General features: G+C 33.4%; 1 pseudogene; it reads left to right on the top strand.

Annotated features, from left to right (window-relative positions):
- The window catches only part of LOC140847953 (prefoldin subunit 4 pseudogene), a 76,292-nt pseudogene that overhangs the window by 43,660 nt on the left and 18,814 nt on the right, over positions 1–13,818 (top strand).

The following is a 13,818-nucleotide window of genomic DNA, read 5'->3' as shown; positions in this document are numbered from 1 at the left end:
CATAACCCTGGGTGCCTTTATTCCTGTCAGTGATTGCCTAATAAAACAATAAGTTCATCTGATCTTGTGGGCTGATTTTTTCACCCTTAGGTGTGGTTTTAGAAAGTAAGAAGTTCATGGTCAATCAACCCTCTTTCTCACCTTCAATGTGCGACTCTGATTATAAATACTGATAATTTCTTCAATGCAGAATTGTACTACCTTTCTTTAGTTTGGATGCAAGTTGAGAGTAAATTGTGGACTGTAAACAAAGTAATATAGAGTTTGCTTGTTAATCATTAATTTATCCCTATTTGTTGAGTTTTAACTTCAAGTGATTAAGTTATTTTAATATAAATTAAATTCAAATGATGACAACTTGTAGGGCGGAGAACCATCTCTCTCTGAGGGCAGATGCCTAAAAGCAAATATGGTCCTGAAATAATTTCTCAAAGAAATCCAAAATAAGGCTGTTTTGGGTTATGAGAAAGTGTTTAAGAACTTTATAAAATGTGAAAATTTAAACAATAAGGAAAATTCATTTTTTATAATGCTTAAAATGACACTGTAATCTTTTTAGCAATGAAACTCTTTCAATCAATGGCATTTATGAATGCTATTTCAAGGAGAACAGATAATTATACTGGTTTTTCTCAATATGTGCAACTAATTGAAATTTAAGAATCAATTGTATTAAACACATGAATTTGTATTTGCTTTATTTTTCAGGCGTCACAGCCTTTATAAATGTGTGGTTCTATACTAAAATGAAAATAATAAATAGAACTTCCATCCTGTTTAACTAGGATGCTTTTCTAATGTCAAGCACTGGTGTTTAATATATTTAAAAACCAATTGTGAGACAGCTGCAATGAAGTCCACCAGAGATGGCAAGTTTTTTTGTGGAAAAACTGCAGTGGCACTACAAAGTAAACACAGAAAGTAAGTGTAGCTCCAGGAGGAAGGGGGTTACCCAACTAGGGCAAGTTCTGTATATGAATTTGATGAGACTGAAGGAAAACAAGGGAGAGGGGTTGGATATGAAAGGGCTTAAAGGTTTATTCGCACGGCTCAGTTTCTTCCCACTCCGAATCCTGGCTGCTCAGCTCTCTCTATCCGGACGCCTTCTTCCCCTCTCACTGGGTTTCCAAGCTCTTTCTCTCCAGCTGTGCCATGCTCCACCCCGTACCTGCCCTTTCCCCAGGGAGGAACTCTGTGGATGGGTCCCTGGTGACTGTCCAGTGCCTGTCAAGTTACATACAGGAACTTTGGAGAAGACAGCCTCTTCACCTTCCTCACAGGGCCAGAACTTCCATGACTGGCTAGCAGCTCTGCAGCTGGTAAACATCCCATTGATGTGCAAACAGACTATTATATATATATATATATACACACACACACACACACAATGGGCACTATCAAGGCCAGGTGGGAATTCTTGTCAAAAACTTCCATTTTTCCCACAGTAAGTAAACACATTATGAGTCATTTATACTTTGGAATAACAAGTAGTCCTACAAAAGAATGAGGTTGCTTTATATGTCCTGACAAAGTAAAATTTTCAAAACATTCAAAATAAAATAACCACAATTTGCACAGCAATTTATAAAAGTTATTTATTTATGAAAAAATCCAAAGATACACACAAGTACTCACATATGTATGCAAATGTGTAGATTAGGAATAGAACAAGGGGCTGAATACAATGTCATGAACAGTGGAGAGGGAGAGAACTTGTAGTTGTAGATATGATATGCAAGGGACCTCTGGATTTATTTCTGAATATATCTGTTTTTAGTTTAAGTTTTTAAAAATATAAGAATATAGTGATGTGTTATTGTCATTAGATAATGAAAAATATCAACAGCAAGGAAAACATCTTCTTTATGTTTTATAGTTTCATTATCTCCCATGTCTGGTTTTAGTTTAGGAAGGCAGATACAAACTTAGACACACACACACATATACATGCATACATAAAAGTCCTTTGTATGTCTAAAAATTATAGCTCTACTGGAAATCTTCATTTGCTCATTGGCAACTGAGTGCAGTTACTTGGAGATGTATTCTTCAATCAGACTTGCAGGGAGGGAGCATCTGCTTGCATAGGGCATGTGTTTAAAAGGAATTTTATTTTGTTTTGTTTTCTCAGTATGAATGGTAGGGTCAGCAAGTGTGCTAGAATGGATTTAAAAAGTTGGGAAGTTGGCACAACTGCAGTCAATTTTGAGGAACAATGAGACTTACAGTGTCACTGTTTACCTGTAGGTTCCCAGAGGAACTGGGACTGGGAGCTTGGGTTTGGGTTCTGTTGCTCCCCAGGCCCGGGAGGCTGCTTTGCTGGCTCCTGAGGTGGTGATGTTCATTTTTGAACCTGACAAATAAAAAACCACAGAAAGTACTCAGTCATGAGACAGAGTTTCTTCAGATGACATTCAAGTCATCCAAAAGAAAGTGCTATATTCTTGCTAAGTGGACAAGTTATTGTTCTTAGAAACTTGGCTATTTATTTATTTATGTCTGTCATAAATTTATGGCTTTTAAGCTTGGCCTTGGAAACAGTGCATAAGATTCTCTGAATGATGAGTTTATCTTCCTCTGCCTTCTGTCCATACAAAGAAGAAAGGCACCCTGCTGTTACTTCCTCAGTACCATGTGGGAGGCAGGCAGGTGGTGTTACAGAATATACAATGGAAGGGAGCTAAAAACCTGTATTCCTGCTTTAGTTGCTACCAGGTGTATGACCATGGATATATTACCTAACCTCTCTGAGAATTAATTTCCTCAACTTTAAGGTGGGATTAGTAATTCCTTTGCTTACCTCATAGGGTATAAGGGGAAATAAATAAGATGTGTGTGGACACATTTTACAAGGAGGTGCTCTTTTTGTATATCTCTATATCTGTATTCAATAGACTGTTTTGTAATGACCCCTTTTGAAGTGTTCCCCACTGAATTCTAAACTTTTCAAGGACAGAGGCTGTCATATTTAGTGTCTTTACATCCTTGGCTGACACATAGCAGCCATTAAATAGATGTTTCCTAAAAGATTGCCCATCTTGAAATATAACTTAAGAGAGTCAAAGTTTTTGAGGATTATAAAACTCCAGTGGAACAATTTTAGAGTAGGGCTATTTAATTTTCCCCACAAAGCGAGTACAAGAGGACTAATTTCCTTCTCTAAAGGATTTCTTACTTCCTAGGAGAACTTGGCATAATATGACGACTGTGGTGAAAGAGGAATATGAAATTATTACTTCATTTGTATTTACTTAGTTCAGTTGGTTATAGGACTTTCCAATCTTTTTCATATCATGGCATGCATAGAAAATGACAGTGTTTGTGTGGCACATGGGGTACTTGGAGTGAGACCTTATACTGTGCCATATGCCATGGACTCTGCATACCCTGTGCCCCTCCTAGCCATCCTGAGAGCTAAGAAAGAACTGTAAGCCACACTTTGTCACTGTAACCAGTGATGACAAAGCAGTTAAAATGCTCTGGGTTAGAGCATGTATTGGGTTGAACAGTGTCCCCTCAAATTCATGTCCACCTAGAACCTTAGATTTGAAAACAAGGCCTTTGCAGACTTAATTAGTTAAAATGAGATCATACTAGATTATGGTGGACTCTAAGTCTAATCTCTGGTGTCCTTACAGGAAAAACAGAGATACAAAGACACATAGGAAGAAGTCTATGTGGTGGCAGAGGCCATTAGAGACAGGAGTGAGCATCTATAAGCCAGGAAACACCAAGAATTGCCATCAACCACCAGAAGTTAGGAGATAGGCATGGACAGATTCACCCTCAGAGCCTCCAGAAGGAACTCTGCCAACACCTTAATTTTGGACTTCTGGATTCCAGAATTGTGAAATAAAAATTTTCTGTGGTTTTAAGCCACACAGTTTATGGTAATTTGTTATGGCATCCCTAGGAAACCAATACAGAACACAATATAAAATAATCCAATATCAGAGATTTTTTTTGAAATGCAATCCTTAATTTGCTAGTCTGTCTGGCTATGTACCAATAACAGAAAAGAGCCCATTGTTCCTTCTCACTACAATAATTTATAAAGTACATTTCATCAAACACACAACAGGATCCACTCTATAAACCCAGTGATGGTGTGAAAATGCCATAGATGACTGCGGTCCTCAAAATGGCAGCATCAGTGGCATCTAGGAACAAGTTAGAAAGGTTAATTCTTGGCAACTCCTAGACCTACCAGATCAGAAACTGAAGGTAGGGTTCAGCATTCTGTGGTTTAGAAAGCACTCCAGGGGAATCTAAGTTTTGACCTCCTTAGAAAATTGGCTCATCCATTGCAAAAGAGTCTGAGAAAGATTGAACTCAATTTACTAAAATAAAAGATGCAAGGCTTTTTAAGACCTGGGGTGAGTTAGTAGAAAAGGACTGGAGGGCACTGGAGACTTGGTCAAGGTGATTAGGCCATCTGCATTTGCAACTTGGTGTGTATGGAAGTTAGGTTCCCAACTTTCCACAGAGACCGTGATAAAGGTGTCCTATTTTCCTTGACAATTACTTATCAACAGGATGGCTCCTGCTTTATGAGAAAGACATTCCTGGGATGTGAAATTGGTAAGAGGCTGGGGGAAGATTATTTATGTCTCAAAATGGAAGAGTAAGAATTTACAGTCACAAGTTCTATAAAGTAAATGCTCTAGGAGAACAGAGGTCAAAGGTCAATAGTCAGGCAGAAACATTAAGGTGAGGGGAACATTAAGGTGGCCTTCATCAATTTCCTTCTGCATTTTTTTCCCACATGAACATTACAGTCATCTTATCAATATGCAAAAATACCCTGGTAGAGTTTTTATTAGGATTCTTGAATTTGTAACCTTAATTTGGGAAAGAGGAACTTTTTTTCATCAAGGAGTATGGGCCTTCCATTTTTTCAATATCCATTCATATTCATATTTTCAGTAGTTTATGGTGATATTTTTCACCTATATAACAGTTCTAATAAATTTATTCCCAGATGTTTGAAATTTTAGGAATGGTATTTTTTTTGTCATTAAGTTTTTCTAAAAGGTCATTCTGCTATACTGAAAAATTATTTTTGTTGTTGCTTTTAAAAACTCTCCTTATTTTTAATATCTCCATTAATTATCTTGAAATTTGTAAGGAGATAATCACATCTGAAAATAATGGCAAAGTGATATTCCATTCCAATGTTAAGACTCTTATTTTCTAGGTGAAAATTCAAGGAAAAGAAAGATTAAACTTATCTATTTCTAGTAAGTGGTAGATCTAGGATTTTAAATATTGTCTTGTCTAATTCCAGAGTGTTGTTTACATTATACTCATATTCTGCTCTTTAGACTATATTTTTTCCACATATATTCACAAGCTCTCTAAGTTTGTATGTCATTCTGTATGTTATGTGATATGTGTATGTGACTCTTTGGAAAAGTAACACAGCAAAGTATATATATTTTGTCAATGAACACTGATATTTGATTAGAAATAACAACAGAAAGGTATATAACTATTTCACTCAATAGCCCAGTGGTTTTTTGGATGTATTGTGAAGCATTTGATGATTAATTAATACATAATTTCTTCAATTTACTGCCATATTTACAAGAACTTGTGAAAGGAAGAATGTTAATACATAATGATTATCTAACATTAAAAGTGCACACACAATTAATATATTACTTACAAATATTAAAGCCTTTCTAATCCGGGTTATGGGAGGATTGAACAGAAAAATTCAGCTTGCTTTCAGGTTTCTTTAATATTTTTTGTAGGCTTGTTGCCATGATGACTAATATGTAGCATGCATTAAATATCATGGAAATTTACATCTGCAGTGGATTTTCCTTTTTCCTTTGTTGCTTTGTTTCTAAAGTGCTGAGTTCTGCTAAAAATTTTGGATTGAAATCAAATCTGGGAAGCTTTGGTAATGCTGTTGAAATGATATCCCAGTATATTATCTTTTAATGAAATAAGTATAGAGGGCTGATGGATTTATGGAGCAATTTTTTGCATCATTACCTGTCTTGATTGTATACAAATTGTTTTTTATTCTCACTGTTTTGAAAGAACCATTTTATTTTAATATGTTTATCTTGAAATCTGATATCTTAGTTGGCAACGTGGTTAAATCTTACAAAAATTTTTATGTGCAATCCTTCTGAAACCCAAGAAGATGTCTATTAATTTTCAGATACATTAATTATATTCTTTAAATATGACATTTAACTGAAATGTATTTCTTATTCCTGACTGCCTCCTCTGTAAGACAAAGCTAGATTTTCTATTGCCCAATCTAATTTAAACTGATGTGGCCATAATCAATCTTTTAAAGCATATGTTAAAAAAATTCTTCCAGCCTCACAAAATATGCCTATTATAGTGATGTTTTATGTTGCATTTTAGAGTTTAATTTTTAGACTAGAGCTTAATTTCAAATGGGTATTATTCTCAGAATGAAAATATAATAACTACCCTTTCAACTAGCCTGTTCTGATTTCCTAGCATGGTTGGGATTTTTAGCATTGGCCAAGTGGTTACAGTGAGGCTCTAAAATACAGTACTGTAGTTTGGAAAAGATGAGCTAATTCTCTTCTTGGCACCTGCTGAGTGACCCTCGTTTGTGACAACTCATTGAACGAATACTAAAGTTAATAGAAACTCTTAGCATTCAATATACATCTAGGTTTGGCTCTATTTACCTTCATATATGGGGTGAGCCTATAAAAGAGCAAAGTGGAACCAAGGCATCTGCTGATCCAGCTCTCAGGAACTGGTTTATATCCTGAAGTCAGTCAAAATAGGTTCAATGATAAAAAGAAAAAGAAGATAAAAGAAAAAAATAATAAAATAAAATAAGTTCAATGAAAAGAACAAAGTCAAATAAATATTTTATCACCAAGCAGACCTTAGAGGAACAGTCCTGATACTGAACTTTCCCCTTTATATCTGGTTGGACTTTAGATCTAGCCTTAGTATAACTTTATATATATAAAGAGAAGACAATTGGAATTTCTTTCTAGTCTGTAAAAGCATCCAAGAAGTACCATGCACTTTATATAATCTATGTAACCCTCCCAACAGCCCTGTAAGGTATGTTATTATTGCTTTTTCTCTAATAAGAAAACTTCAATGAAGTAAGAGGACTTGTTTAATATCACATGCTTAGGAAGTGACAGAGCCATGATTAGAACATAACTTTGACTCCGAACACTATTCACCCTTTTCCTCTGTCAAAGTAGAGTTTTGACTACTTCTCTCTCTTCTGTAATTGAACATATACCAGATGACGTTCTTACTTTTTCTAAATATAAAGTTAAATTTAAAAAGACTGATTTAAAAGAACAGGTTTAATTCTATGTCTGTCATATAAAGATACAGTTTCACATCACCCAGATACCTTGTCAGGATGTTCTCCAGTCTAATGTCTGAGTCACAGCCAAGAATAAAGATATGAGTTCCAGGTTTGATCTGTGGGGTATCACAATATGGCCTCATGATCAAATTAATGGATAATGGCAAAATAGACAGTTCATTTCATACTCTGTAGAATCAGACACATTCTTAAAGGTTCAGAATGTTATTTTTCTAGTCAATAGCTTCCAAAGATTCCCAAACACATCACCTTTGACAGCTATTTCTTGAAAACATGCAATTTATTATTTGTTAAGTGAAGGAATGTCCTAAAAAAATGTTTTTTCCATGAACTATTCCATCATATTTTACCTTAAAGGCTGGAAACATTTCTCTCAATCAGAATATACCTATAGTACTTTTGAGACTAGATAGCTCAGACTGCAGAAGCAGATAAGATAATCTGAAAATCTGTTGGGAAGATAATTTCACTCTTTAGTAAAGAGGATTTTGTCATCTGGATTGCATCATTGTTGAACTAAATGCACATCAATATATTTTTCTGAATTCTCACAAATGCTTGTAAGGGAACAGACATCACAGGGTTGTAGGCTGATTAATTTGCATCATTTCAAGTTCATTGTACCTTTGTACAGTCTAGGTACACAGCATCATGAGTCACTGTTATTCCCTAGCCATTGAACTCTATTTCCCAAATATGTGAATTTTTATAGCCACCAGTGTGTCAGGTATTTTATTTTTTTATTTTTTATATTTGTAAATTATCTCTAACATTTAACATCTTATTTACTTTTTAAATATTTTTTATCCTGATTTATTAAAGACCAGAGAGATATGCATGTATTTGTTAGGTGAGTTTTAGGCCCATATTTAGTTGTGGGGCAGTTGAAGGTATGCTATGTGTGTAGAGAGCTATGCATGCATCATGAAGAAGACTATGTGCTATAAGTTAGATGTTTCTTTTTCTCTTATTTTCTTCACTATTTATTACAGCATAATCTCAGATGGTATTCTGATTTCTCTAAAGGCAGGAAGGAAGCCTGACCACACAAATCCTTGTCGTTAAAATTGGAAGAAGTTTATTAGAAGAGACAAGCTGACTAATTTAAGTTTCTGTTTCTATGAAAGTGTCTATTTAATTGAACAGTTATCTCCTCCCCTTAGCAAACACTTTCTGCTCCTCTCTAATTTTTAACAAGCATTCCAGCAATTTTATGGCAGTCATAGAACTATAGGGCATTATTCACTGAAACATTTTATGTGATAGTTCTACCTCTTAAAAATAAGCCTTTCTCTTTTTCTTACCAATCTAAAAAATAGATTGAGAATAAAATGCTATATGAGAGTTATAACATTCCATTGCCACTTGACATCTTTTGTTGTTGTTGTTGGTAAATGCTAAGAGGGAAAAAAAATTCTGTCTTTTATCCGTAAGAGAAAAGATAATACAGTGCCATCAAGTGCTAATATAAGATTACAAATGAGGCATTACCTTTATTTTGAATTTTTAAATGTATTTTCTAGAGGAAAGTTGAGAGATAGAATTTGCTTTGAACATCTGTGAAATAAGGTTTATAAAAGTTCAAGAAATCCAACTACTCTTATACATGGACAATTCTATTCAGAAATATGCTATGTAATCACTGGGCTTAAAATGTAATACAAGTCAAGGTAAGTAGAGTGGTGGGAAGAGAGGTACTGAACCCAGTGGATCCTAATTTCAGGTCATTATGGTGAATCAGCTCTTCTCTGGATAATGTTTTTGTCCACTCCATTAAAAATATTAAGAGCTTTACTTTTTAATATTGTTTATGATTGATTTCTGCAAACACACTTGGGAAAGTGGCAAAAGACTGTAAAAATGACAAAGTCATCTTTCATTAAATATGTCTTTACATAATGTGAAGAAAAAGAAATATTTTTTCTTCAAACTGAGAGTGCTGGAGATTCCTATCAAATATGGTTTCAACAGTAAGTGAGGGCTATCTCAGTCCTCATTAAAAGTCCATTAAAAGATGATAGAATTGATATTGTCAAAAATGTGCTGAAATTTTTCTACTTATTAAATGCCAAGAAAACACTAAACACTCTGTCACCATCCAAATCCTCATTGACTGCTACCTAAAGTAAGCAAGGGACAAAGAATTGCCACTCTCATAGGGCACTATGCTGGAGAAGATCCAAGAACAGCCACCAGCTGTTCATGATTATACTTGTTACAAATTGGCTATTTCACACCTAGCAACAATTTTGATTTGAACATTGCATTTAACATTGAACAATATCCCTGAGAGAGTGCTGGCAATAATTAAAGTAGGTCTTCAGTTGTACCCGTTTCAGTGTATGTGAGAATAATAACACCGTAAGTCTTGCTGCACTATACAGATTTGCTATATAGAATGCAGAGGAACGGTATAGCTCTTGGGAGCCTTTTTGGAGTAGAGCAAAGGAAGATATAGATGCTGTGTGACCCCTCAGACTACAGAGGCAATTTAGTTTAATACTTTAATGCATAGCTTTGAAATCAAGCAGGCCAAATCCTAGGACTACCATATTTTAATGTATGAACTTGTACAAGTTATTTATTTTCTTATAGTCTGTTTCTTCACCTGTGAAATGACCTACTAATAGTTGCCTGTCTCATAAGAATGCGAATATAAATGAAGTTATGTGAAGTACTTGCACAGAAATGAGTCTCAATATCCACATCGTTTTTATCATCTTCGAGACATCTAGAAGTTCATTTTGAATGTTAGATTCAAGAAGGGTAATGCCATTTATATAGCCTCAGTATATAGACTACCAGAAACACACTTTCTTTTACGTTCTTGTTTTTAATAAATGTACCTGTCAGTGTATATTGATTTTTGATTTTGACTATTATAGTGGATTCCAGATGGTCAGTTGTTTTTAATAAGGAACTTTAGAAAACAAAAGCAATTCATTGATTCAACCCAAATGGAAATAAGTGGAAAACATTTACATGATTTGTGAGTTATATTCAGTGTATTAACTGAATGTATGGGTTGGCCTTCTACATATTTTTTTTAAACAAAATTACTAAAACTTGAAGGGTGACTGTTCTGATGCGTGTGTGTGTGTGTGTATGCGTGTGTGTGTGTGCACGCGTTTTCTGTTTTTGTTTTTGTTTTTGTTTTTTAGAGACTTCGAGGCTGAACAGGGAGATTTGGGAGTAGGCAGAACTCTTGGCACCTCTCACTGTCATCATCAATCACCTCACTGTGCCTGAAATGTTAGATGGAAGTAACAGCAGAAGTGAGATGAAGTGCAGTCCTTAGTTCTGTCTTTAATTTTGAAGCCCAATATTTTGATGTTCCACAGCTTCAGGCCTTGATATCCACAAAACATGCACAAACATTTTACTTCTTATAAGAAAATAATGATAAAAAGATGTAGTGATGATCACAGGTGAAAGCAAAGCCTTTGACATTGTTCCTTTGGCAAAAAATAAAAATAAGGTAAGATAAAAAATCCCCCAGTTGGGAAGGAGAAGCACATCCTTCTCTTTTCCAACATTTTCTATCTTCAACTTGTTTACTTTTTTTTGGTTGCCTAAGCAGTTGTCTAAAATTATGACAAACTACTTGAACTTTCATATTTTTCCTGATATTTAGTTATTTGTCTTATATTCTCTTGATTTTAATTATAAAACCTAATTTGACTTAATAATCTCTTCTCTTTAGAAATGTCCTATAAAATAACCTATTTTTTTATTATGGGGATATAAAAGTTTATGGGAGAAAATTTCTACATAGACTTCCTGTCAGTATGGCAGATTGAGTTTAGAAATTCCCTTTTCTACTTCAAACACAGATTAGTTTGATCATTAGGCTGCAGTAATAAAGAAGTAGCATAGGATGGGAAATTAAAGTATTCTAAGGTCCTTAATTATTCAGGAAGAGAATAGAGATATTGATTAACTCTAAATCTTGTTAAGTATCCATGTTAAAAATTTAAACTTAGCTATTTCAAGAATGGAAATAGAGTACATGATTTCTAAATAAGTGGGTGGTTTGGAGAATTAAAAAGGAAAACAGAGAACTCAATCCAATGCACTGCAGAAAAGGAGAAAATAAAAGCAAAAAATGCTAAATAAAAGAAAAGTTAAGGACAGAAAGAGTAAAATTATTAAGAAATTAGATTATATAAAAAGTAAAATTATATAATGTATGAGATAGATACATAAAGGAATATCACTCAGAAATATTGAGAATATAGAAATAAGGATGATTTGTTAGGCAAATACTAAGCAAAAGAAGCTGGTGTAGCAATATTACTATCAGACAAAATAGAATTTAATGCAAAATCATTAATAGGAATGTCAGCAAAAGAAATATTTCACCAAAAGTTCAAAAAACAGTAATACACTTAAGTGCAAAAATAACATAGTCTTAAAATATAGAAAACAAATGCATGTTTACTTCATCACAAGGAAAACTTTTTATATTTATAATTATAGAAGATTTTTATATACTTTTCTCATTAGGTAAAAGTTAGTACAAGAACCAAAGACTTGAAAAACTCATCATCAAACTTAATATAAGAGATATATATGAACCCAATTTGTTGAAAATTTATACTCTTCAACAGCACATATGAATCACTTAGAGTTACTTTTTACATGCTAGACCACAAAGGATGTCTTAAGGAATTCATAAGAATTGATCTAGAAATGTTCAATATCATAAAGTAAATTTGGAAAATGAATGAAAAAGTAAATTTAAAAATAACTCATTATCTAATCATTTGGACATCAGTATTATTAATATCTGATATGTAGATATCAGTATTTTTATGCATTTTGTGGCAGAGACAGTTAAATGTTCCCAGAATCCATTCTCCTCTTCCTTATTTCCCTTTAATAATAGACCACCACTCCCCTCCCAAGTTTTAAAAGGGCACATGGCTTCTCAGGTAGAGACTAAACTTTCTAGCTCCTCTTGCAGCTTTCCTTTGGTATGAGTTTTGTGACTTAGCTGATGAGCTAGCCTCAGCCACACAGATCCTAGTTAGGGATCTGTGAACTCCTAAACACAGCCTACAACAGTGTAGGAGTTTGAGTGTGTGTGTGACATGTGCATTTCTCCGAGAAGAAGGTTTATAACTAAACAAATCTGTGAACCCCTATTTTCAAAAAAAAATTAAAATTAACTTAAAATTAAATTCTGTGCCCTAGACAATCATGGGAGTGTCAAGACAGATGAAATATCTGGGTACCTAAAAGATTTCGTGAGGCCCAGTTGACTGCATGTCTTGGTCCATGTGAATATCATATGAATTTAAAACAAGCCTCTATCTTGTTTTCTTGTTTGAATCATTGTTTTATTATTATTATTATAGAAGTTTGTTTTGTACCCTAAAAACAGAGAATAATTTTATTTTAAATATGATCATGAAGTTTTATTTTAGAATCTGATTTTAAAATTAATATAATGTCAGCAGTTTTCTATGCCATTATGTTGTTTCATATAATTTTACATTACATTCCATTATATAGACAGGCTATGATTTACTGATTTCACTTTTGTTAGAAACACAGGCTGTTTCTATTTTTTCTCTGTGGCAAACGTTGCTGAGTTTACAAACATTGCTTAATTGCTGAATCATGGTCCATGTTTGTGTTTATTTCTTTAGAATAAATATATAGAAACAAAATGGCATTTTGATTTGTTTAAGGCTTGTTATTTCCTTCATTATATATTAATATTACTGAAGAAACTGTCACATAACTATAGTTTCATCCAATGCAATTAACTGGATTTGTTCTAATGTACACCTAGATACTCAGACCACTCCACCAGTTAATTTAAATTTAACTGAAAACTAGTACAAGAATACTAACTATACAGAAAAGTTTCACTACCAACTCAGAGGAGTGAAATCACAACATTCTGTCTAAAAAATGAATTCGTGTTATTTTCTTGATCAAACATGCTATATTATTTAATGACCTTACTACCTTATTTTTCAGTATTTATTTAAAGTTAAGATTCTTTTCATCATGAAATTTCTTAAAAAATGATTATTTCTCTGCTAATGCAGAATATTTAGGGAAAAAGCACCAACATCTTTATAATTTTACCTTCTTTTATAATTATCAGAAGAAAATTTAGTTAAAACATTTAGTTTAGAAAAATGTATCTCCCTTGCAGATTAAATAAGAAAAATCATGAGAAAATGTCCAAAAATAACATGGAATTTTTTGTAAGTTTTTAAAAATAATTATTTTTCAACTTTTCTTTTTTAATTAAGTTGGTTACGTTTTTTTTTATCATATTTAGACAAGATGGAACCATTAATAAGAAATGATTATTGCATTTCAGTAATTTTTAAGATAGCTGTTTCTTATCTTAAAGCCCTAGATCAGGAATCTTTTTTGCATTTTTATAAATTTGGAATGTGAGTATGGGAAACAGGAATTCGAAAATATTAACTCAAGAT

This window comes from Manis javanica, chromosome 2 (assembly GCF_040802235.1).
Source record: "Manis javanica isolate MJ-LG chromosome 2, MJ_LKY, whole genome shotgun sequence".
NCBI classification, from domain to species: Eukaryota; Metazoa; Chordata; class Mammalia; order Pholidota; family Manidae; genus Manis; species Manis javanica.
The sequence above is the reverse complement of the archived record's forward strand: the minus strand, read 5'-3'. Positions and strand labels throughout refer to the sequence as shown.